Source organism: Carcharodon carcharias, chromosome 22, assembly GCF_017639515.1.
Source record: "Carcharodon carcharias isolate sCarCar2 chromosome 22, sCarCar2.pri, whole genome shotgun sequence".
In the NCBI taxonomy this organism is placed as follows: Eukaryota; Metazoa; Chordata; class Chondrichthyes; order Lamniformes; family Lamnidae; genus Carcharodon; species Carcharodon carcharias.
The window spans coordinates 62,080,911-62,108,294 of NC_054488.1; the positions used below are offsets into that span (position 1 = coordinate 62,080,911).

A 27,384-nucleotide genomic window follows, 5' to 3' on the forward strand; every position below is an offset into this window, starting at 1 on the left:
ATCAGTACTGGGGAAAGTGGAGACTGTACTGTTGGGATGGTCTCCACCTGACCATGCTGGGATGAGTTCTTGTGAATCACATAGCTCGGGAAGCAGAAAGGGTTTTAAACTAAATCATGGGGGCAGGGATCAAATGTGGGAAGATGTGGTAAATTAAAGACTAGAGACAAGGTGAGAGAGGAAGGTATTTAATTTATGAAATGATAGACCATGACAGGAAGGGACAGAGCACAAGTCGAAGAGTAAAGCAATGGATAAGGCTAGAGATAACAAAAATAATAAAAGGACAAAGCTTGAGGCTCCGTATCTGAACACATGTAGCATTCAAAACGAAACAGATGAATTAATAGTGCAAATAGTGATAAATAAGTACAATCTAATAGCCATTACAGAGACATGGCTACAGGATGGGATAGATTGGGACCTGACCATTGAAGGGTCTGTGACTTTTAGGAAGTTAGGAAAAGGTGGAGGGGTGTCTCCGTTAATTAATGATGGTATTAGCACATTAGAGAGGGATGGCCTAAGTGCAGAAAACCAGGATATAAAAGTGGTTTGGGTAGAGATGAGGAATGATAAAGGCAAGAAGTCGCTTGTGGGAGTGGTGTGCAGGCCCCAGAACAGTGATCACACTGGACGGGGTATCAAAGAAGAAATGGTGGGAGCTTGTGAGAAAGGTACGGTGATTATCATGAGGGATTTTAATTAACATAAAGACTGGAACAACCAGATGGGCAAAGGTAACATAGATGACAAATTCATAGTGTTTTAGGGATAATTTCTTAGATCAGCACATTGTGGTGCCAACCATGGAGCAGGTTACACTGGACCTGGTATTATGCAATGAGATAGATTAATGACCTCATAGCGAAGGTGCCCCTAGCTAGCAGTGATCATAATATGATTGAATTTTACATTCAGTTTGAGGGAGAGAAAACTAGGTCTAACAGTAGTATTTTAAACTTAAATAAGGACTGTTATGAGGCCATGAAAGCAGAGCTAGCAAAAGTGAACTGGCTAATTTAGATTAAGGGATAGGTCAATAGAGGTTCAGTGGCAGACATTTAAGGAGATTTTTCAGAATACACAGAATAGATACATTCCAACAAGAAAGAAAAATTCCAAGGGGAGGATCCACCATCCGTGGTTAACTAAAAAAGTTAAAGATAGTATCAAACTTAAAGAAAAAGCATATTATTGTGATAAGATGAGTGGCAGGTCAGAAGATTGAATAAAATATAAAAAATAGCAAAGAATGACTAAAAGATTAATGAGGGGAAAAATTAGAGCACGAGAGAAAGCTATCTAGAAATATAAAGACAGTAAGAGTTTCTATAGATATTTTAAAAAGAGTTAACGAAGTGAACGTTGGTCCTTTAGAAAGTAAGTCTGGGAAATTAATAATGGAAAATAAGGAGATGGCAGATGAATTGAATAATTATTTTGTATCGGTCTTCACGATAGAGGATGCAAGTAACATCCTAGAAATAGCTGTAAATCAGGAATTGGAAGGGAGGAAGGAACTCAAGAAAATTACAATCACTAGGGAAGTGTACTTGTCAATCCGCAGTTCCAACAATTTGCTAAGTCCCTGTGTCCTGGTGGATTTCAACTACGGTCTTAAAAGAAGTGGCTGGTGAGATAGTTGATGCGCTGCTTTTAATTTTCCAAAATTCACTAGGTTCTGGGAAGGTTGCACTAGATTGGAAAATAGCTAATATAACTCCTTTATTCAAAAAGGGAGGGAGACAGAAAGCAGGAAACTATAGGCCAGTTAGCTTAACATCTGTCATAAGGAAGATGTTAGAAGCTATTATTAAAGACGTTATAACAGAGCCCTTAGATAAATTCAAAGTAATCAGGCAGTGTCGACATGGCTTTGAGAAAGGGAAATCATGTTTAACTAATTTATTGGAGCTCCTTGAAGGAGTCACATGTGCTGTGAATAAGGGAAACCGGTGGATATGCTGCACTTAAATTTCCAGAAGGCATTTGGTAAGGTGCCGCATTAAAGGTTATTGCAGAAAATAAAAGCTCATGGTGTGGGGTGTAACTTATTGGCATGGATAGAAGATTGGCTGGCTAACAGGAAATTGAGACTAGACATAATGGGTCATTTTCAGGTTGGCCAGATGTAGCGAGCAGTGTGCCACAGGGATCAGTGCTGGGGCCTCAACTCTTTACAATTTTTCTGAATAATTTGGATGACGGGACCGATGGAATGGTTGCTAAATTCGTTGATGATGCAAAGGTGGGTAGGAAAGTAAGTTGTGAAGAGGACGTAAGGAGGCTATAAAAAGATATAGATAGGTTGGGTCAGTGGGCAAAGATCTGGCAAATGAAGTATAATGTTGGAAAATATGAGATTTCCATTTCATTAGGATGAACTAAAAAGAAACATGTTATCTCAATGGTGAGAGATTGCAGAGCTCTGAGATGCAGAGGGATCTGGATGTCATTGTGCATGAAACACAAAAGGTTAGTATACAAGTGTAGCAAGTAATTAGTATAGCTAAAGGAATGTTATCATTTGTTGCCAGGGAAATTGAATACAAGAGTAAGGAGGTTATGCTTCAGTTATACAGGACATTGGTCAGACCACCTTTGAAGTACTGTGTACAGTATTGGTCTCCTTATTTAAAGAAAGAAGTAAATACATTAGAAGCAGTTCAGAGAAGGTTTACTAGATTAGTGCCTAGAATGGGCGAGTTATCTTGAGAGGAAAGGCTGGACAGGATAGGTTTGTATCCACTGAAGTTTCAAAGAGTAAGAGACGACTTGATTGAAACATATAAGATCCTGAGGGGACTTGATAGCGTTAATGTGAAAAGGATATTTCCTCTGGTGAGAGAATCTAGAACTCGGGGTCATTGTTTCAAAATAAGGGGTCACCCATTTGGAGTAGAGATGAGGAAAACGTTTTTCTCTGAGGGTTGTGAGACTTTGGAATTCTCTTCCTCAAAAGGTGATTGGGGCAGAATCCTTGAATATCTTTAACGCAGAGGTAGATAGATTCTTGAAAAGCAAGGGGGTGAGAGGATATCGGGGATTGGCAGGAATATGAGGTTAAAATCAGATCAGCCGTGATATTGAATTGCGGAGCAGGCTTGAGGGGCTGAGTGGCCTACTCCTCCTAATTTGCATGTTCATATGACTTCACTCCCAATAGGCCTGGTTCTAATTTTAAGATTGTGCCTCCTTGTTCTGGATTCCCCCACCTGAGGAAATAGGTTTTCTGTATAGACTCTGTCAAATCTCTTTATCATTTTGACCATCTCGATCAGATCATTCCTCAATCTCTAAACTCAAGTCGATGCAAGGCAAGTTAATTCAAATTCTCTGCATATTTTAACCTTTAATCCCTGGTTTCATTCTGGTGAATGTGCCCTGCCCTAAGGCTAATATGACTTACTCAATGTTCATTCCCAAGAAAAAATGCTGTGCTCCAATTGGGATATGACTAAGGATCTGTGCCACTGAAGCATTACTTTCTCACTTCTGCGTTCCAATTACCTTGAGGTAAAAGCCACATTCCATTAACCCTTTTGATGATGGTATATACTCGTATAATGGTTAATCTTGTGTAAAAGTCAACTCCTGACCTCTGCCCAAAAGATCCAAAGTCTTTGTACTTACCATTCGCTTGCTGCTGAAGTCAAACTCTCCCCGGTGCAAACTTACTCATTTATAGAATCATAGAATAGCATACCATTGAAGGCGGCTTTTCAGCTCATGCCTGCGCACAGCAACACATGCTGCCAAAGCTACCATCTCACTGGTGCGCACTACATTCCTGCCAATCTTGCTCTCTAACATGGCAACATGGTATCAAGAAGGACCAGCAGAGACACCACCCAGTTCAAACTTAGTCATTGAGATTGCAGAGCAGCCAAATAATTCTGCAGTAGCTAGAGAATTCAGGGTATTGGAGAAGAATATTAGAGATTGGAGAAAGCTCTCTACACAGCTTAGGCAGATGCCTAAGAATAAATGATGCAAACAGAGGAAAGCCTAGCATGTGGCTGCAGTTGGAAAATGATGTTGCAAAATATGTCAATGAAAATTAACTGAAATGGGGACACAGTTTCCTGAAGATCTATCCAAACCTTCACCCTGAAGCAAGCAAGCAAGAAAATTAGACAAAGCAGGTTTCAAAGCCGGTCTGGATGCTGTGCCAGGTTTATGAAGAGAAACAATTTTGCACAGTGATAGAAGGCCAAGATTTCATAGCATCCCCTAGCAGAACTTGATGTCTGGCTTATTGCATTTCAGTGGTTTATAATCAAACATCATCAAAGGAATGGATATAGATTGTCCTGTATTGGAAACATGGATGAGACTCCCATGAATTTTGACACGCCAGCCAGTCAAACAGCAGGCAAAGTTGGAGAGAAAACAATGTTGGTGAAGACAACTGGTCATGCAAAGAGTAGATTCAGTTGTGTTCTGTATCTCTGATGGGACAAAGCTTATGCCAATGATGATATTCAAGAGAAAAACCTTCCTAAAACAGCATTCCCAAAAGACGTAGTTGCCTACGTTCACAGTAAAGGATGGGTGGATGCAAGTAGCTTGAAAAGATGGCTGAGGAAAATTTGGAGTTTATGACCAGGATTGCATAAAGAAAAATGTATTCTCACTTGGGCACATGTTTGGATCACTCCTTGGTGATGATGTTGCTGATATTGCAGTGATTCCTGGTGGTCTAACCAGCTTTGTTCAGCCATTGGATGTCTCTCTAAACAAGCTATTCAAGAAGAGCATGAGAAAAAAGCGCAATGACTAGATGATCAGAGGAGATAAGACATTCACCGAAGGTGGCAGCACACGGGCTCCAACATTAGCAACCCTATGTGAATGGGTGGTAGGGGCCTGAGATGAAATCAGAACTGAGATTGTCATCGAATCATTCAAGAATGTGGGATATCCAATGCACTTGATGGCACAGAAGATGATTATTTGTAAAATTATATAGCCAATGATGGCACGATTACTGATGAAGATGATGCTGATGGTCCACATGATGATGCCATTCAAGAAGCAAGTTGTATTATTTGGTTCAGAAGATTTTTTAATGGATTTTAATACGTATTCTTTTCTCTACTGTGAAAAGAAAACTAAATGAAATTGTATAAATTTGTTTATATGGCTTTTTTTGATGAATTTGATAAATTTAATGTACACAAATTAATATCTGTCTCCATGAAGGTTATTAATTATAAATAAAAATTCAATTATAGAAATAATTTATGGCTCCTTTTGAGTTACATTTTGGTGGTGGGGTTGATTGCAACAGGGTCTAACCTGTCAACTCTGATACTGCGACAGTGGGAGAAGGTGGATTTCACCCCTCGGAACTGTTACTCGTGTAAAAGTCGACTCCCTACTTTTCGGCTAAAAATTTAGTCTTAGAAACTTGACTTCAACATGAGTAAATATGGTATCTTTTGTACCTGTGACCAGGTTTTAGGGGATTTAGGTGCCCACGTGGACAAATCCTCTTCCTTCTTTTGTTTCTAGTCTCTCTCAATTAAGAAAATGTTATGATTTATCTTTCTGCAATCTAAAATGCATGACATTACACTTCCCCATGTTGAATTCCATCTGCCACACTTTTTCTCATTCAGTGTGTCTCTTTCCCTTTGTAACTTCTTGCTCCCAACCTTACTGTGCCTCCTGACTTCCATGTCATCCGAAAATCTTTAATCCTCATCAAGTCAATGATATATATGGTGAAAAGCCTTGAGGAACATTACATGCCAAATACTATCAGCCAGAGAACAGACCTTTTTATCCCTGCCTCCCAACCAAGTACTAATCCATGACAAGGTTTAGCCTCAGCTGTCTGCTCATATTTTGTTAACTTCTTGTTCAGAACCTTATCAAATGCCTTCTGGAAGTCTATGAAGCCAGCATCCAGATATGCTTCCCTATCAACCAGCTCACAGATTTCTTTGCTATGAATAGTGATGGTAGTGGTTCCAATTTTCTTTGCATAACATGGCTGACCAGCAATCTCTCCAGCTCTTACTGCCTGCCATTGCTGTGTGTTGGAAGGATTTACAGATTTGCTCAACCTGTTTGACCACGTTATGAAAGCACTTTCCTTGGTCATCAAGTCCTGATCTGGGACTTGAACCTGGAGCTTCTGACACAGTGGCAGGGACATTTCCCACTGCATTAGAAGATTTCCCTACTTCACAGTTACACTGACTCTTTTCGACCAGCTGATAATTGTTCATGTGCTCACTATCTCTGACAAAGACTGCCGACTTGGGTGAAATTGTGAGCAGCTCTCACTGAAGCATCTATACTTCAGTAACAGCAATTCTTTCAGATATTGAAGGAGGAGTAAAAGAAAAATCATAGCTTTTTTATCTATGTAACCTAGATTCAAATCCAGCTTCGAGTGATGGGGTGACGGTATCCTCTGCCTGCTGTCTTGAAAGGCATTGATGAATTTGGAGAGTGACAGCACAATACTGCCCTAAATTGGCAATCAATTCTGCAACTCGTTGGAAAATTGCCAACTGTCCCTGGCTGAATTAGACTCCTCAAAAATTTGGTGATACATTTAACACCAAGATGAGCTTCTGACCACATATCCACTCCATCACCAAGACCAACTATTTCCACCTCCATAACATTGTTGAACTCTGCTCCAGCTTCAGCTCATCTGCTGCTGAGACTGTCACCTCTGCCTTTATCACCTCCAGTTGTGACGATTCCAATGTTGTCTTGTCCAACCTCTCATCATCTGCCCTACTTGAACTCGTCCAATACTCTGCTTGTATCCTGATTTGCACCAAGTTCTGTTCACCCATCACTTTTGTTCACTGACTTATTTTGGCTCTCAATCTGGCATTGCCTCAGTTTTGAAATTTTCATTCTTGTTTTCAAATCGCTCCATGGCCTTGCCCTTCCTTATCTCTGTAGCCTCCTCCAGCCCTACAAGCTTTTGAAATTGCAGCGGTCTTCCAGTTCTAACCTCTTGTGCAACGTGATTTTAATTGCTCCATCTCTGCAGTTCTGAGTTCATCTGGTCCATTAGACCCACCCCTGTTTTCTCTACCCTATTCCCACTACACTGCTGATCATCCAGCTTCCCTCCTGACCCCATGTTAGCTGATATTGTAAACAGTCCTCTCGTTCCTCTCTCCTTTTAAGTCTGCTGTCATCACCACTCTCCTCAAAAGAAAAAAACAACCCTTGACCCCACCATCCTTGCCAACTACTGTCCCATCTCCAACCTCCCTTTCCTGTCCAGAGTTGTTGAGTTTTTGTCACCTCCCAAATCCCTTCCCATCTTTCATGTACTCCATTTTTGAATCCCTCCAACCCGTTTTCTGTCCTTGCACCAAAATGGCCCATATCAAAGTCACAAATTACATCCTCTATGACCATGATCAAGGTAAACTTTTCTCATCCTTCTTGACCTTTGCAGCAGCACTTGATGTGGTTGATCATCCTATCCTCCTCCAACACCTCTTCATTGGCATCCCAATTTGCTGGGACTGCTCTCACCTGGTTCCGTTCTTATCCAGTTAATAATAGCCAGAGAATCACTTGTCATATGTCTTCTCTCCCTGTTCCCACACCATGACCTCAGGTGTTCCTCAAGGATCTGTCCTTGGCCTCTCCTATTTCTAATCTACATTGCTGCCCCTTGGCATCAACATCTGAAGACAGTGTTAGTTTTCATAGATATGCTGATGACACCCAGCTCTGCCTCACCATTGCCTCTCTCTACTCTTCCACTGCTGCCGAATTATCTGACATCCAATACTGAATGAGCAGAAATTCCCTCCAATTCTATATCGGGAATATTGAAGCCATTTTTTTGGCCCTGCCCCAAGTGCCATTCCCTCGCCACTGAGTTCCTGGTAACAGACTGAGATTAAGCCAGTCTGTTCACAATTTTAATGTCATATTTTATCCCAAGATGAGATTCCGACCTCATCACTAAGACCCCTATTTCTGCTTTTGTAGCATTGCCTAACTTCACCCTTGTCTCGATTCATCTGCTGCTGTGATGTTTATGCCTTTGTTATCAACCCTAGGTTGATCTCCCATCTTCCACCCTCCGTGAATTTGAGGTCTTCCAAAACTCTGCTGCCTGTGTCTTAACTTGCAGCAAGTCCCAATCTCCATCAACCCTGTGTTCACTGACCTACTCTTGACTCCCAGTCAAGTTAGATTTGACTTTAAAATTATCATCCTTGCTTTCAAATCCTTCCATGGCTTCACCGCCCCCCCCCCCAATCTCTATAGTTTCCTCCAAACCCACAACCCTCCAAGATATCCGCACTACTTTAATTCTGGCATCTTGTGCTAAATCTAATCCTTTAAATCTAGGTCGAATTGTTTATTGAGCTATAAACTGATTTTTTTTTTTGTACTGTCATCATGGACCAGCCAGATGGAAACCAGAGTGTTAAGTGGCTTTTTAACCCTTGATTTATGGCTTTAATTTAGGGGTAGTTGTCTGATCATGGTACACTTGATTAAAAAAGGAAACTTTCACATGCAGTGTATATTTCTCTATCATAATCGAGTATTGATTAACAGTCTTCCAGTGTGGGCAATATATTTCATCAACTATGAGGGAGATCTTTTGCTTCTGGCAGTTACCATGGTGGTTTCCACTGAACATCAGGGGGTGGGTTCGAGGTGGGGGAAGAGAAACTGATCAAAAACCAAACTTACTTGCACATAACCTTTAAATAATCATTTAGAGAGCCTATAATAATCTCAAGAGTTTACATAAGCAGAGTTCTGTCTTTGTGGGCTAATGACTTCTGAACCACTTTGGATTGACAGATGGCATAGTCAATCCCAGCATCAGTTGGCTTTATTTCAAGAAAACAGTGACTGTCAGTACATAATTTCTCTGACTGTAGCCTGTTCACATTTTGAAATGATCTATGTCATTTGTTTATTTGAGGAGTAACAGTCTCAATACTCTGTACTTTTTGGAGAAATGCTTTTTGTATTGATAGTAGTCAAAAGAAGTGATCCATTTTTAACTCTGTGTTAATTCAACTTTGTAGTTTACATGGGTTTTACTTTCAGGACCATAACTAACCTTAGCCTGACCAAGATATTCTCTGTGTCTAACAATTTTAAATTTCTTCATTCTGCTTGTCTGGGTTAAACAAAAATGTTTTGGAAGCTGCAGAGTGTAACGAAGCAACAGAATGTCGTTAGATACTCAGACTGTGGGTTTGTTATGGCACAGCCGATGGTAAATGCTGAGCTGCTTAAATCCCAGAGGGGAATTTGAAACAGCTGCCACAACTTTTTTTGCAATTTGTATTTTTATTTCAAGGTCCATGCCTTGAATTCAGTAGTAATAAGTCCACTGAGTCTTAGGGGTTTTTTACAGAACTAAATTAAACATTTATTAATAAAAGAAATGATTTCAAGCACGTACATAGGTCCACAAATTACTACTATGATAACTCCTAACTCCCCTGATTAATCTAACTCCCAGTTACACTTCCGTTAAGGTAACAGTAAAACAAGATAGCTTTCAACAGACCCAAGCAAAGCGCACAATACCTTGGACAGTGATATTTAAAATTAAATCTCTTAGCTTCGGTTCCTGGAGACAGCAGCTTGGTACATAGAGGCTGGAGGCTTTTCACACTTGTTAGATCTTAGAATTCCTTCTTCCTTACACATAACCTCATCTCCTTTTTATACGTTTCTCCCTTTTTAATGTAAATCCCGTTGTTCCCAAATGGCTTTGCAATTTTACTTTTTCCATAATATTCTTTCATAGTACTTATAGTATCAGTAATCTTTAGGAAAAAATAAATGCACTGTTTGGCTTAGTATCTGTCGGCTAGGTGTAAACCTTGCCATCTCTTTGAAATTCACGACTCTGGTTTATCTAAAAATGCAAATGTTCTTCACACCTCACATTCTAAACCTTCAGCCATGTTTACATATTTAGCATTTTGAACCTAGTTTCCCTTCTGATATATCAAAGTACCCATTCCAGCTTCCTGTAATTAAATTAAAACCCACACACACACACACCTACACACAGAGACACTAATTCAAACCCCACTATTAACTTACCTTTACAATAAATTACAATCATATTAAGAAAATTATTCTATTTTCACGACAGGGTTCCTGAGTGTTCCATGGCAGCAATCGATTTGAGACCCGTGTCTAATGACTCATGCGCAGCCATATGAACACACTCGACCTCTCCCTCCAGCAGCACTGCCACACCCTTTATCAAAGCTGCGCGTGCCCCCGGTTTCATTTTATTCTTTGTCTCATCCAACGCCTCAACAAGAAACTTTTTCTCTTTCTCTCAAGTGCTAAGGAACGCAAGCTCCAATTACTCATCGACACCAACACCCATCTAGGACTCACCACCCCTGCCTGTCCCTCTGTCCCCATCCCATCTTCCAATCCCAGCCCCGGCCGTGTATTCACTATACCCCCTGACATTCCCCTCTCCGACGCTGAATGTTCAGTGCTCAGCAAAGGACTTAGTTTCATACCTTTACGCCCTCATCTCAATGAATTTTGGGCTCGGCACGATGCTGAACTCTTCTTCCGCCGCCTTCGTCTCCATGCTCACTTCTTTGGGGAGGAGTCCTCTCCCCATTCAACGGATCCTTTTACTCACCTCCAATATTCTCCCTCCACCTGGACCCCTCCCTCTGGATTCTTCCCTTCTCTTGATCTTTTCATTGAGAACTGTCGGCGCGACGTTAGTCGTCTCAATTTCTCTGCTCCTCTCACCCATTCTAACCTGTCTCTCTCTGAACTTACTGCACTCCGTTCGCTCAGGTCCAACCCTAACATTGTCATCAAACCCGCTGACAAGGGTGGTGCTGTTGTTGTCTGGTGCACTGACCTCTACCTCGCAGAGGCTGAGCGTCAACTCGCAGACACTTCCTCCTACCTCCCCCTGGACCATGACCCCACCACTGAACATCAAGCCATTGTTTCCAGGACTGTCACTGACCTCATCTCCTCTGGAGATCTTCCTCCCACAGCTTCCAACCTGATAGTCGCCCAACCTCGGACAGCCTGCTTCTACCTCCCACCCAAAATCCACAAACAGGACTGTCCCAGTAGACCGATCGTGTCAGCCTGTTCCTGCCCCACGGAACTCATTTCTCGTTATCTTGACTCCCTTCTCTCTCCCCTTGTCCAGGCCCTTCCCACCTACATCCGTGATTCCTCTGACACCTTACGTCACATCAACAATTTCCAGTTCCCTGGCCCCAACCGCCTCCTCTTCACCAATCCCTCTATACCTCCATCCCCCATCAGGATGGTCTGAGGGCTCTCAGCTTCTTCCTCGAACAGAGGCCCGAACAATCCCCATCCACCACTACTCTCCGTCTGGCTGAACTTGTTCTCACACTGAACAATTTCTCCTTTAATCCTCTTACTTCCTCCAAATAAAATTTGTCGCTATGGGTACCCGCATGGGCCCCAGCTATGCCTGCCTTTTTATGGGGTATGTTGAAAATTCCTTGTTCCAGTTCTACTCTGGCCCCCTCCCACAACTCTTTCTCCGGTACATCGATGATTACTTTGTTGCTGGTTCATGCTCTCGTCGGGACCTGGAAAAATTTATTAATTTTGCTTCCAATTTCCACCCCTCCATCATTTTCACGTGGTCCATCTCTGACACTTCCCTTCCCTTCCTTGACTTCTCTGTCTCAATTTCTGGTGATAGACTGTCCACCTATATCCATTACAAGCCTACCGACTCCCACAGCTACCTCGACTACAGGTCCTCATACCCTGCTTCCTGTAAGGACTCCATCCCATTCTCTCAGTTCCTTCGCCTCCGTTGCATCTGTTCTGATGATGCTACCTTCAAAAACAGTTCCTCTGACATGTCCTCCTTCTTCCTTAACCGAGGTTTTCCACCCAAGGTCGTTGACAGGGCCCTCAACCTTGTCCGGCCCATCTCCCGCGCATCTGCCCTCACGCCTTCTCCTCCCTCCCAGAAACATGATAGGGTCCCCCTTGCCCTCACTTATCACCCCACCAGCCTCCGTATTCATAGGATCGTCCCCCGCCATTTCCGCCAACTCCAGCTTGATGCCACCACCAAACACATCTTCCCTTCACCTCCCCTGTCGGCATTCCGTAGGGATCGTTCCCTCCAGGACACCCGGGTCCACTCCTCCACCACCCCTTACTCCTCAACCCCCACCTACGGCACCTCCCCATGCATATGCAAAAGATGCAACTCCTGCCCCTTCACTTCCTCTCTCCTCACCGTCCAAGGGCCTAAACACTCCTTTCAAGTGAAGCAGCTTTTCACTTGCATTTCCCCCAAATTAGTCTACTGCATTTGTTGCTCCCAATGCGGTCTCCTCTACATTGGAGAGACCAAACACAGACTGGGTGACGGCTTTGCAGAACACCTGCGGTCTGTCCGCAAGAATAACCCAGATCTCCCTGTCGCTTGCCACTTTAACACTCCACCCTGCTCTCTTGCCCACATGTCTGTCCTTGGCTTGCTGCATTGTTCCAGTGAAGCTCAACGCAAACTGGATGAACAGCACCTCATCTTCCGACTAGGCACTTTACAGCCTTCCGGACTGAATATTGAATTCAGTAACTTTAGATCTTGAACTCCCTCCTCCATCCCCATCCCCATTTCCATTTCTTCCCCCTTCCTTTTGTTTTTTCCAATAATTTATATAGATTTTTCTTTTCCCACGTATTTCCATTATTTTTAAATCTATACCTTTTATGCCCTTTTAGTCTTATTTCACCCCACCCCCACTAGAGCTGTACCTTGCATGTCCTGCCATCCATTCTTAATTAGCACATTCTTTTAGATAACATCACCACCTTCAACACCTCTTTGTTCTTTTTTCTGTGACATCTTTTGATTATCTGCTCCTATCACTGTTTGCTTGTCCCTAAAACCACACACCCCCCCCACCAACCTTAAACCAGCTTATATTTCACCCATCTCCTATTTTTACTTAGTTCTGTTGAAGGGTCATGAGAACTCGAAACGTCAACTTTATTCTTCTCCACCGATGCTGCCAGACCTGCTGAGTTTTTCCAGGTAATTCTGTTTTTGTTTCTAATGAAAGCAAGTTGTTTTACTGAACAATTCATTTACACTCTTAAGAATACCCATCCTGTCAACTACCTGGCCCACAGAAAATGCTTCAACTACTTGTACTTTTCACTAAAGCTTCAAAAGGAATATCAGTGCCCCTTCCTTTACCTCATATTCCTTAATACCTTTGGTTATCAAGGATCTATCAATCTCCGATTTAAAATTCACAATTGATCTCGCATCAGTTGCATTTTGCAGAAGAGAGTTCAAAACCTCTACCACCCTTTGTGTATAAAGTTGTTTCCTAAGTTCTCTCCTGAAAAGTCTGACACTAATTTTTAGACTGTGCCTCCTATCCTAGATTCATAGAAACAGTTTCTCTTTATCTACCCTATCTGTTCCCTTTAAAATCTTGAAAACTTTGATAAAATCACCCCTTAATCTTTTAGTTTCTAGGGAATAAAAGCCATTTTTTTTTAATTTAACACTTGGAGTTCAGGTATCATTCTGGTTACTTGAAACTACACTCTTTGCAAGGCCAGTATATCCTCCCCAAGGTATAGGGCTGGATTTTCTCTGAGTCGGGATGACTTGGGAAGCCTTTAAACATGCGGGTGAGTCCTGATTCCAGAATTCCTGATAGCATTCCCGGGGTTTCCGATTTGCAGGAGTGCCTTTAAGGGTGTGCACTGGTTCGGTGCATGAGCTCATACCCGGCGCTTCTGACCTGGCCGTCTCCATTGTGAGAATAGGCATGTCCTGTATCTCCAAAGTTTCCGTGGAGTGGTGCCAGCTTTTTAAAGAGTTGTGGTCCACAGCATCTCAGAAGTGTCGTAAACCATAGTCTGCATGAGGGAACCTTTCAAAAAGTAAATTTAAAAGCTAACCTCCCTATGGCTTCCCCTCCCTCTCCATAGGCCGTTATGTCCCTCCATGCCAAAGTATGCCCCCCAAACAACCCCTATGGCCCCCATGCCAAACTATGGCACTTCCATGTCCATTCACCCACGAGACATGTATAGAACGAATGAACCCTATAGTGACAGTAGGATGTGTTTATAAAAAAATAGCTTTAAAAAGTCATTAATTGCTAGCTTTTCACTTAAAAATGAAATTCTTTTTCCCAACAGGCCAATAAAAATGTCAGTCATCCAGGCCCTTTAAAGTATCAAAAGCAGAAACTACAACCACTTGAAAACTCTTTACCTTGTATAAATGGGGCTCAGGTTTTTCAACAGGTTAACGGACGTCTTTGCTCTCGCCCAAGAATTGCCTGAAAGCACAGAAATCCATTAGCCTGTTGAAACAACTGAGCCTTAGGAAAACATTGGATGATTTAAAGCTCTGGCTCTCTGATCCATGCTGTCAATTGCACAATGTTTATTTACACAAGATGAAGTTTCAAGTGGTTGCTGTTGCTGCTCTTGATACTTTGATACTTGTTACTTTAAAGGATCTGGATCATTGACATTTCTATTGGCCTGTCATATAAAATTTTTTTTAACAAAGTGGACAGTTATCAATGATTTTTATTCAAAACTTTTTTTTAACATATTCTGCCTGCACTATAGGATTCAAATCTATGTATAGTGGGTGAATGGGCACAGAAGTGCCATAACTTGGCATGGGGGTTGGTATGAGGGGCCATAAGGGGTTGTTTTGGAGCCATAACCTGGCATGGGAGGTATGAGTGGCCCTAAGGGTTTTTGTGGGTGGCTGTGGGGATACCTTGGTATTCTGTTAAAGTGGGTTGATACTGGGATTCATTAGCTTCTAACTCTAGAAGAGACCTTGCTGGAGACAGAAATCTTTTGTTCAAATACCTTTTATTTACATGCTAACTATTTACAAAGGTTAAATAAGCTCAAGACATAGCCAAAGTTACTCTGAGATGCTTTACACTCAACTCCTCTTGGTGTGTGACATCACTCTGTGATAGCTCCCTACGCACATGCTCAGTAGCTATTGTTAGAGTTCACACTTTACTCTACAGCAAAGGGAGCCATGAAAGACCATAGGCAGTGTTTGAGGACCATATCAAAAATAAAAATACCTGGAAAAACTCAGCAGGTCTGGCAGCATCTGTGGAGAGGAATACAGTTAACGTTTCGAGTCTGTATGACACTTCAACAGAACTAAGTAAAAATAGAAAAGAGGTGAAATATAAGCTTGTTTAAGGGTAGGGTGGGGTCGGGCAGGTAGAGCTGGATAGAGGGCCAGTGATAGGTGGAGATAGCCAAAAGATGTCATAGACAAAAGGACAAAGAGGTGTTGAAGGTGCTGATATTATCTAAGGAATGTGCTAATTAAGAGTAGAAAGGACAAGCAAGGTACAGATAGCCCTAGTCGGGGTGAGGTGGGGGGAAGGGAAGGGATCAAAATAGGCTAAAAGGTAGAGATAAAACAATGGATGGAAATACATTTAAAAATGATGGAAATAGGTGGGAAAAGAAAAATCTATATAAATTATTGGACAAAAAAGGGGGGATCGGAAAGGGGGTGGGGATGGAGGAGAGAGTTCATGACCTAAAATTGTTGAACTCAATATTCAGTCCGGAAGGCTGTAAAGTGCCTAGTCGGAAGATGAGGTGCTGTTCCTCCAGTTTGTGTTGAGCTTCACTGGAGCAATGCAGCAGGCCAAGAACAGACATGTGGGCATGAGAGCAGGGTGGAGTGTTGAAATGGCAAGCAACAGGGAGGTCTGGGTCATTCTTGCAGACAGTCTGGACCATATTTTGACATGGGGGTGTGAAGGACCAAAGGGAGTGGGTTGGGTGCATGCAGTGGCATGAATAGGGCTGGGGGAGTGTATGTGGGTGAGGAATGGAGGGCCTTTCTGTTTTTATTATAATGGGAATGAAGTCCCATAGCACTGACAAAAATACCTGGAAAAACTCAGCAGGTCTGACAGCATCTACAGAGAGGAATACAGTTAACGTTTCGATTCTGTATGACTCTTCACAGAACTAAGGAAAAATAGAAAAGAGGTGAAATATAAGCTGGTTTAAGGGGGGGCGTGGGACAAGTGTCCAAGCCCCTTAAACCAGCTTATATTTCACCTCTTTTCTGTTGAAGAGTCATACTAACTCGAAACGTTAATTGTATTCTTCTCTGCAGATGCTGTCAGACCTGCTGAGTTTTTCCAGGTATTTTTGTTTTTGTTTTGGATTTCCAGCATCTGCAGTTTTTTGCTTTTATCCCATAGCACCGAGGTAGGCCTTTTAAACAGCCCATCTGAGCACCCAGCAGAACCTGTGTCTATCTCTGAACAACTTCTCTGGTCGGCTGGCTCAACAGGAGCCTACACCCACCGTCCCTCACAATGAAAATACCTACCTTGCAGGCAGTTTTGCCTGAGGCGGGAGGGCTGAGCTGAGAATTTTTCTGACTCCCCCTACCCGTCTCAAGGATGAAAATCCAACTCATGGTCTCACTACTCCAATTGTGGTCTAAGCAGGGCTTTGTGTAGCTGAAACATTAATTCTACTTCCTTTTATTCTAGTTCCTTAGATATAAAGGCCAGCATTCCATTAGTCTTTTTGATTATTCTCTGTACTGAACTAGTTTATGACATTGAATAACCTGTGTAAACGGACCCCATATCTCTATGTACCTCTACTGTTTCTAGTTTTTCACCATTTAGAAAGTACACCATTCTTTCCTTCTTAGGACCAAACTGGATCACCTCATGTTTGCCTACATGGAAATCCATTTGCCACAGTTTTGCCTATTTACATAACCTATCAATATCTCTTTGTAGTTTTAAGCTTCCATCTACATTGTTTAGAATTCCACTTTTGTGCCATCAGAAAATTTGGATAATATAACAATGAAATACTGCAGACGCTGGAGATCTGAAATAAAAACAGAAAGTGCTGGAAAAACCCAGCAAGTCTGGCAGCATCAGTTCTGAAGAAGTCATATTGGACTCAAAACGTTCATTCTGTTTCTTTCTCCACAGATGCTACCAGACCTGCTGAGTTTTTCCAGCACTTCGTGTTTTTATAGCATATTTCAGCATTTGGCTTTCTATTTCATCTCCTAAGTGTTCCTAAGTCATTAATAAATATGGTAAATAGTTGAGGCCCACCACATCCTTGAGGCTAGCACCAGGCACATCCTGCCAATTCGAGTACCTGATTCTTATTCAGCAATTTCCTAACCAGGTCAGTAATTTGCCTTCAATTCCAATTCCTCAACTGGTTCTCTCCGATCAGCTGAAAATTTCAAGGTGTTCATTCAACCTATCCCTAATTATAGACATTCATAACTTCCCAACAACAGATATTTGGCTAAATGGTCTATAGTTCCCTGGTTTTCCTGTGTCAACTTTCTTAAACAGTGGAGTGATGAGCTCAAGCTTCCAATCTAAAGGAACAGTTCCTGAATCAGGAGAACTTTGGAAGATTATAGTTGTGGCATCTGCAATGTTCTTTTCTACTTCGTTTAGTATATGGGAACCAACAGTGACTTCTGGCCCCCTCATTTCAAATCCATTGTCATCTCTTTAACCTTTAACTCCACAACATCAGCTCTCTCTCCTTAACTCTGTTCCTCTGATTGTCCTGTTGTGCGTCTTTCCCTCCCGGTGTTCCACCATTGGCAGCCATGCCTTCGGTCACGTGGCTCAAGGATTCCCTCCCACCACTTCCTAACCTCACCAAAGCCTTTGCTTTCCTTCTTTAGAACCCATCTCTTTGACCAAGGTATCGGTCACCCCTCCTAGTATCATCTTCTTTGGTTCAGTGTACATTTTTTTGATTGCACAATGTTTTTCTGCACTCTTGGAATTCTGTAAAATCAGGTTGTTGTGCCATTATGATGCCATGCATTCCAATATCAAAGTAAGCCTTTTTATTTTTGGTCTGTTTTGATGGTATTGCAGCCTAAGGAGTTGACTCTAAGGATCTTCTGAAATAGTGTCAGGATTGGCCTCTTTTTAATTTTGTTTAGAGAGAAATTGTACAGTGACTGTTCCTTGAAGCTAAAATGCTGTTGCTCTGACCAGTTATTAGCCAATACCAAAAACTAGTGTCTGATAGTATTTTTAACCAATTACATTTGGGATCCCAAGACAAGGGGAGGGTGTATTAATATATACTGACCGCATTTAAGAGCCATTAATGGTATAATGTCATCCTGAGAGTTACAGACATGACTTAATTGTTTCTGATTTAGGACAAGACTTAATGTATTTTGGGACTACTCTGAAACATATTTAGTAGGCAGATGTATTTTAAGGGAAAAAAAGGGTGGAGGGCAGAGTGGAGCAGGAAAATAACAAAGATGGGTGAGGTATCCAGAAATGCTTCCTCCAGTTGTAGTACACATCAGAACCTTAGGAGGAGATGAAGTGATGGTATCTCTGCACCATTACTATTTATAGCCACTTAAAGCAGAAAAACTGAATACAGTAGACACCAGTGGATAGAATCTGAATGACCTTTGAGATTTGTTGAAATCCGCTGCTCAGGAGCTATGTTCCTGTAATAATCCGTGCTTTGCTACACTTCAATTTGAAGGAGCAAACTGGAAAGAATGGGCCATAACTTCCAAATTCTATTGGGAGGGTACCCCAGAGATGCACTGGGGAATCCCCTTTAGAAGTTCCAGGTAAGTTTTGCATGGCAATTGCCTGGAAGTGCAAACCTCTCCTGGGCAATTGCCCTGTTCTGGGAACCATCCGAAAATGCAATTTAAATCGCAAACTTCGGATGGTTCTGACTGGGTTACACCAATAGTTACCCAGAAAAAGAAGAATTAAAACCTCTTCTAACTTCTGGGTAGCTATTGCACAGACCCCCCCCCCCCCCCCCCCCCCCCCCCCCCCAAGACTCGAACCACCTGCCCCAGTGGGACTCCCTCCAACCTCAAGGGACTACACACCCCCAACAGGAACTCCGGAGCCCACGGGATTTTCCCACCCCTTTTTTGGAACTCTACCCACCACCCCCGAGGCCTGACACCACCCCCTCCACCAAGGCCCGACATCCTGACCGAACCTGACACCACCCCCTCCACCAAGGCCCGATATCCTGACCGAACCTGACACCACCCCCTCCACCAAGGCCCGACATCCTGACCGAACCTGACACCACCGCCCCATTGAGGCCCCACCCAACCTGACCCAACATCACCTCCGAGGCCTGACCTGACACACTGCCTCCCCACCAACCCCCGCCAATGCTCAATCCACAAGGCCCCCTCCTTGATCTTCTCCACCAGCACTCACTATCCCCCGAGGCCCAATCTGACCTGACAACCCTCACCCCACGAGACCCAACCCGACCCACCCCCAACACTACCTCTGAGGCCTGACACCCCCTCCATCCCAACCCTCTGAAGCACATCCCCTGCGCCCTGAGGCCTGTTCTCTACCCCCTCCCTAGCACCCTCATTAAATCCACTGCCCCTCCCCCCAGACCCCTCCTCGACACCTGCCCCAAAACCTCCCTGACTGACTCTACCCTCTTACCTTCTCCCTGGCCTGTTGAAGTTTATGGCAGCTACAACCATTTAAAAAAAGGACATGTGGCCTCCTTCCCTTCCAACAGAGCTGCACCTTTACTCTAGGCCCCACGGAAGCACTGCACTACTCAGATCCTGCCCAGCCTGAGTTGGAAGGTCGGGCAAGACAGACTGGGGAAAAAGTTAAGGTAAAAAATTCTGAACGGAGTGGCAATCCAACGCTGATTGCCACTCCTAGCAATTTCAGGCAGGATGATTTGGAGCTCAACTCAGTGTTACCGGATCAGAAGCAACATGGAACACACAGGCAGTTCACATCTTCGGCTAAAAGCAAAAAACTGCAGATGCTGGAAATCCAAAGCAAAAACAAAAATACCTGGAAAAACTCAGCAGGTCTGGCAGCATCTGCAGAGAGGAACACAGTTAACGTTTCGAGTCCTCATGACCCTCAACAGAACTAAGTAAAAATAGAAGAGAGGTGAATATTTCACGCCTTCAGCTATTTGATCCAGGAAGAACCTCAAGTTTCTGTCTAAGTCACAGCACCTAACTTCTTGGGGTATATTTACATTTTGTTGCCTCTTGTATAACAAGATTTTGTTTCAAGAACCAACTTGCTTTTACTTAAAGCATTATACGCTCTCAAAATTTGAGCAGATAGATTGTCTTTGCTGACTCTAGGGGTCTGGGTAAGAGGCAGGCTTCCCACTCAAAAGAGAAGTGAAATAGAGACCCAGTCCATGTCCAAATGCAGCAAGACCTGGACAATATCCAGGCATGGGCTGACAGGCAAGTAACATGTGTGCCATGCAAGTGCCAGGCAATAACTCTCTCCAACAAGAAAGAATCTAACCATCACACCTTGACATTCAATGACATTACCATTGCTGAATCCTCCCACTATTTTCACCCTGGGGGTTACCATTGACCAGAAATTGAACTGGACCAGCCATATAAATACTTTGCCTACAAGAACTGGTCAGGCTGGGAATTCCATGACGAGTAACTCACCCCCTAATTCCCCAAAACCTATCCAGTATCTACAAGGCACAAATCAGGAGTGTGATAGAATGCTCTCCACTTCCCTGGATGAGTGCAGCTCCAATAACATTCAAGAAGTTAGACACCATCCAAGTACAAAGCAGCCCGCTTGATGGGCACTCCATCCACCGACTTAAACATTCACTCCCTCCACCACTGACGTACAATGGCAGCAGTGTGTACCATCTACAAGATGCACAGCAGAAATTCACCAAGTCTTCTTTGATGGCACCTTCCAAACCCTTGACCTCTACCACCTAGAAGGACAAAGGCAGCAGATACATCGGATAACCACCATCTGTAAGTTCCCCTCCAAGCCACAGATCATCCTGACTTTGAACTATATCACCGTCCCTTCACTGTTGCTGGGTCAAAATCCTGGAACTCCTTTCCCAGCAACATAGTGGGTGTACCTGCAGCAGCTCAAGAAGGCAGCTCACCACCACCACCTTGAGGGCAATTAGGCATGGGCAACAAATGCTGGGCATGAAACAATAAAAAAAGCAAAATGTCAGATACTAAATTTTTAATTTTTTTGTTTGAAAGATATACCATTGTAATTATGTTGAATTGCACTCAAGATGAAGTCCCATAGAAGGAATATACCTTGAATATGATGAAGGAATTGCTGTTTACTGCATAATAATACTGAAGGGCTCCGAGAGTGATATTTAAAAACTGCTAGTATCTAGTTATGGTTGAATCTGAACCTATTCTTGCATGGCTGTCCTGTATTCCACTAAAAGCTATTAGGTGGCTTCTGCATAATCAGAGCTGGGAGAATAGAGGTCTTGGAATCTGATAGAATTATGCACTAACATAAAAATTTTCCTGAACACCTAATGCCACAAAGAAGTTGGCCATGTTTGGACTAATCATTCCCTGAACTGAGTGGATGGGCAGGAAACATTTGAGAGCATGAGGATTGCCTAATTTAATCTTCTTTCAGGTTATTTATCTTTTTCATATTTTTACTCTTCCCATCCTCAGTGAGAGGAAGCACCTTGCCTCATGATCAATGAGCAGTCATTGTGTGCCGCCTTCCAGATAACCGATTTCAGGTTACAAATACAGCATTGTGTAGAGTTGATGGCATGAACCCACTTCATTCTGAATCCAGGAGCTGAAGTTAGTGCATTTAACTGTTTGTATAAAACTGTCAACCTTTTTGTTTGAGTTTAATATTTTGGGAAACCCGTGTGTCTATATGAACGTTCCATATTCTGGCATAACCTTCAGCTGTTTGACTGAATACCCTGGAACACTTTGCACTATGCTACCTCTACATTAAAAATCCTGCATAACGAAACCTTTCTTAGCTTTTGTTAAATCATTGTCTTGGCATGCATACTCACCTCTGAGACATTGTAAGATACTATTTTACTGAAGCAGGCTACATTGTTTTATGAAAAATAAATTAGTTGTTTGAGAAAGAGAAGTATTAATGGGCATGGGAAGTGAGCAGGTAAGTGCGATTAGAAGAGTTGGAGAAAAACACAAGCACAGATTTGATTGGTTTAGAAGGTCTGTTTCTCTGTTACAACAGGCTATGCAAGATGCAATAAATGCATGTGGTTATTTTGGCTCATTTTCTCTGATTTGATTCCAAAGGCATAGTAATCTGTTGACCTTTCAGTGCAACATTAAACACTGCTGCAAAGTCTATGTGATGCTTCCTAATGTGAAGGCTTTCAAGGGATAAATTAACAATCACTATGGTATATATGCCAGCTGTGTTGGAACATGTTCAGGTGTAACATAATCTGTATTCATTTAATGTTTATGAGCTGTTTTGTGAACCCACTCTGATTTTGTCATCCTTCCAATACAGTAGGGATTGTTTACATTTTAAACATTAAAACTGCTCTCTTTACAACAGCCTCACTGGAAGCTGAAATGCTTTAATTTTTCTTCTTGGTTTTCGACAACAACAACTTGCATTCATAAGACACTTTTAATGTAATAAAATGACCCAAGATGCTTCACAGGAGCATTATGGAACAGAATTTGACAGTGAATCACTTAAAGAAATATTAGGGCAGATGAGTAAAAGCATGGCCAAAAAGATAGGTTGTAAGATGGAAAGAGAGACAAGAGTTAAAAGGAGGGGCTTTCAAAGTTTAGGGCCTTGGTTGCTGAAGACATGGCTGTCAGTGCTGGAGCGATTAAAATTATGAATGCTCTGTGCAGAGATTAGAGATAAGGAAGGGCAGGATTGTGGACGGATTTGTAAACAGGGATGAAAATATTAAAATGGAGGCATTGGTTGACTGGGAGCCATTGTAGATCAGTGTGTTATTTGTATATCAATTTTGTTTAATTACATGCAGGTGGAGGACATTAATTGAGAAATAAATGTCAAAAAACTAAATCTGGGAGAGTCGCCAAAGTGAGGTGAGTTGGCAGGTGAATGAGAAATTGGGCCAGTGCAGAAATTCACCCACTCGCACCATGCCGCTGGCTTTCCATTACATCACTAGTTTCACTTGAGCAGACATACTAACTGGGATGTAGTTGAATTAGGAGGTGTACGCTTGTAACATTTGGCTGTCTAAATAAATGTTAGGTTGGCTCCAGTATTATCCTTCATCAACTGTCTTTCTGGAATACAACATAGTGAACGAGGGGAGATGGGCGAGTGAGACTTGGTGCGAGTTAAGACATGGGCATCAGATAGGGTTGTGAAGTCTGGTTGAACATATTCCAGGAGACGTCGGCTGAAGTGACGTCACGGAAAGCATGGTGTGAGTGGGTGAATTTCTTCACTGGCCCAATTTCTCATTCACCCCACTTCCTTTGGCCATTCTCCCAGATTCAGTTTTTTGACATTTATTCCTCTTTTCTGTTGGGTTTTTATGGCAATCAGCAATGGTTTTGTTGTCATCATCAGACTTTTAGCGCCAGATTTTTTTTATTGAATTCAAATTTGACTATCTGCCATGGTGGGATTTGAACACCGGTCCCCAAGGCATTACCCTGGGTCTCTGGAATACTAGTCCAGTGACAATACCACTATGCCACTGCCTCCCTTGGAACAATCACCTTGGGGTCTTTTAAATGTTTAATTCTAGTTTCCAAATTGAGTTGTGTTCAGCATCCCAAGGTTAGAAGAAAACAAATAAGACAACACTGTGCTGATGAACCAAGTTAACAATTACATCCACTAGTTCTTTGGGGTTGAAGTAACACGTTCAAACCTTAATGATTGATACAGGCGCAGGAAAGACCCAGGTTTTAAGCAGGGCCTAGGTCATCATTTCCTGCTCAGTCACCACCATTTCATCACGGCCCAAGCACCCAACCAGTTACTGAGTCGAACATTTACACTGTCTTAAGAAAAGTGACCCTCTTAGGCCGTTTTAATGAATGCAGTTTTTCTAGCCTAGCAGCAAAGCAGGCAGCAACGCTTCCTCATATATCGAGTCTTGGGACTTTCAGCTGTGTGTAAAGCTTTCTAGGCTGACTACTGGTGGTATGAGTTTTCCAGGCAAGAGCAGTTGAAAATTCAGACAGTTGCCTTCGCATAATTGTTAACTCATTTACCTCTTAGCCCCTTCTCAGTTCTCTTGGTTTCTCTAAGTGACTCGAGGCTCAGGCAACAGCCGCAGCGACATCTGTGAGCGCAGTACTTGTGCGCAGCTACATTGGTTGCATTGTGTCATTACGCTGCATCTGTGTGGCCGCTACGAATGCAATCATTAACGTTTATAAATGGACTGTAACCGGGGACTATGAATTTTAAAAATGGAACCACAGAATCCCAGATTGCTTTTAATAACCGCTGGGCAATTGATGGCAAATCTGATAGACCCCTGGCCATTCCGGGAGAGTTGGCAACCCTAAGATCTGAGTTTTTAATTGCCGCAAGTTTGTGGAGAGCGGAACGCGGGAGGCTTGCCAGATATGTGTTGGAGTAATTCAGTCTAGAGCTAACAAGAGGTATTAATGAGGGTTTCAACAACAGATAAGCCGAAGCCAGGACAAAGTTAAATGATATTATGGAGGTGGAAATAGTCTTGGTACAGATATGCGGTCGGAAGCTCACGCCAAAATAGTCAAATATAACACCCAAGATTGTGTACGGTTTTGTTCAGCCTCAGATGTTGCCAGGGAGAGGGTTGGAGTTGGTGGCAAGAGAACAGGCTGAATGGCTTCCTTCTGTGCTGTAAATGTCTGAGTCAATAACAGAGTTTGTGAGGGGGACCCAAAGATGATGGCTTCTGTCTTCCCTGTATTTAATTGGGGGAAATTTCTGCTCATCCAATACTGGATGTTAAGGAAGCATCCTGACTAGTTAGTGACAATAGAGAGCGCAAGAAAATTGGAGGAATGGGAGTGCTGGGTGGAGACTGATGTCATGATTTTTGTAGATTTTGCTGAGGGGCAGCATGTAGTTGAGAAAAAGGAAGGGAGGCAAGGGCAATGATCCTTGGGGGACACCAGAGGTAACAGTGCATGAGTGTGAAGAGGAGCCACGGCAGGTGATTCTCTGACTACATTAGGGTGGATAAGAATGAAACCAGGCCAAGTGCAGTTCCACTCCATCACAAGATGGTGGAGAGGCATGGGAGCAGAATTTGGTGGTCAGCTGTGTCAAAGTCTACACACAGGGTGAGGAAGGAAAAGAGGGATAGTTTACCTTTGTCATGGTCAACCAGGATGTCATTTGTAATTTTTGGTGTGAGTTGTTTTGGTACCATGGTAGGGGCAGAGACCAGATTAGAGGAATTCAGGCAGGAAGCTCTGAGAAAGCTGGGCATGCATTGGGAGGCAACAACACATTCTCAGTGACTTTGCAGAGAAAAAGGAGCTTGGAGATGGGATGGTAGTTTTCAATAACTGTTGGGCTAAGCATTGGTATTATGAGGAGAGGGATGATGGCAGATTTGAAGGAAAGGAAGATAGCACCTGAACCAGAGAGAATCATTAATAACATTAATTAACATAGGAGCCAGGAAGGGAAATTTAACGGTTATCAGTAAGGGGTCTCAAGAGCAAGAGCCTCATTGACAAGGTGAGCTCTGGGAGGGCGTGAGAGGAGGAGGAGAGAAACTAAAGAAAGGTGTGAATTCACAATAAAGGCAAGGGGGAACCTTAGAGAATTTTAGGCCCTCTGGGCTAGAGGAAGGGGGAAAGCATCAGAAGCAGCTAAACAAATTCTTCATCTTTGTAAGAAATATATGAAACCAGGAATTATTTTTACCTTCCTGGATGATCTTTGAATATTGGGCAATTTTATTGAAAGGGAGTATTGCCCAATTATTCTTTTTAGTGTCTCTCCAGATCAGACAATGAATGGTAAAACCAGTTGTTCGCCACAGACTTTCCAGTCTGTGTCCCTTGGTCTTAAGGGAATGGATATCAGGAGTATACCAGGGAAATGATTAAAATGGGAAAGAAGAATTGTTCTAATGGGGACAACGCCATCAAAGGTGGTGGCAAGGGTGTGATTGAGCAAATGTAGCTGCCAAGATGTCCTGCTGCATTGAAGGCCAAAGGCTAGATCATTGGGAATTTGAGTGGAGAGGTAAATGACTTGTGGGAAGAATTTTTTCCAGGATTGGACACAAAGAAGTGTGCTTGGGAACAGGGTGAGGAATGTGGGTAGAGAATGATACAAGGAAATGATCATAAATGTCTTGTCAGTAATGGCAGCATTAGGGATAGTGAGGCTATGTGATATATGTGACAGGATTGAGGGGGTGGCCTTGTATGTGGGTAGGAGAACTTATAGGAAGAGAGAGATTTAGGGAGGGAGGTGTAAGCTCAGGCGGAAGAGTACAAAGATCTGATCTAGAGGTTGAAATCACCAAGGAGAGATGGAGAATGGAGGAAGATAACGATCCCAACTGAGACTAGTATTAGACTTTATGAAGCTTTTAGTGGTAGATATGTTGGAGAACTCTTCAATTTTGATCATCAATATGAAACAGTTTTCAGTGTGATTTGTTAAAAGTTTTCAGATTTCAGGTAAAGTTGTTCAGATCTGAGACTAGAGTACTGAAGGATTATATCACTCGATCCAATTTATGTCCGGCATTAAAACACCATAGGTTTATATTGAACAAGTAGAACTGCAAAACATTTCTGGTGAAATCACATCTTTATTGCAGCAGTACTTCTTTGAATCCCCAACCCATGCCATTCCATCCTTCCCATACCGTCCCTCTCATGCCATACTGATCCTATTCCTTTCATCTCTCTCATGTCATCTCCATTCTATCACCCATCAACCTTTCTTTCCATGCCATCCCTCCCATGCTGTTCCCCACTCTCCCAATCTTTCCAGCCACGGTAACTTGGCGAAGAACAAGAACAGTGGAAGGAACCCAACAACAACCACTCCCCGCCTGCCCCACTTCACCCACCCTGCCACCGCCACCAACCATTTCTCCCATGCTATTCATCCACCCCGCCCCTAACATCTCCTCAGCGGGGAAAAAGAACGTGGAAGGTAAGGGGAGCCTAACAACAAATCTCCCACCCCACCGCTGCCATCAGTTGCTGATGTCAGCCTCATGTGCTCCAGTCAACACCGTATCAGAGCAGCTATGACTCGAAGCAGCAACCATTAACTAAACCTCTCAGAAACGTAGGCTGTTATCTCAAGGGGGGATGTTAAAGAGCATGTGGGCAGACGTTGCTTTGAGCCCTACACCTCACCCTTCCTGATCTCAGACTACATTCACCAGCAGAAGTTATAATGCCCCCCATCTTAGTGGTGGGCGGAGGGAGGCATTGGCTGGAGTGGAGTGGAAAGGAAAGGGGTCATGAAGAGGGGAAAATCAGGTGGGAGAGTCACATCA

General features: G+C 42.9%; 1 protein-coding gene across 2 annotated transcripts in view; it reads left to right on the forward strand.

Moving 5' to 3' along the window:
* LOC121293722 (C-Jun-amino-terminal kinase-interacting protein 4-like) overlaps positions 1–27,384 on the forward strand; it is a 240,007-nt gene that overhangs the window by 62,764 nt on the left and 149,859 nt on the right. The window lies entirely within an intron of this gene.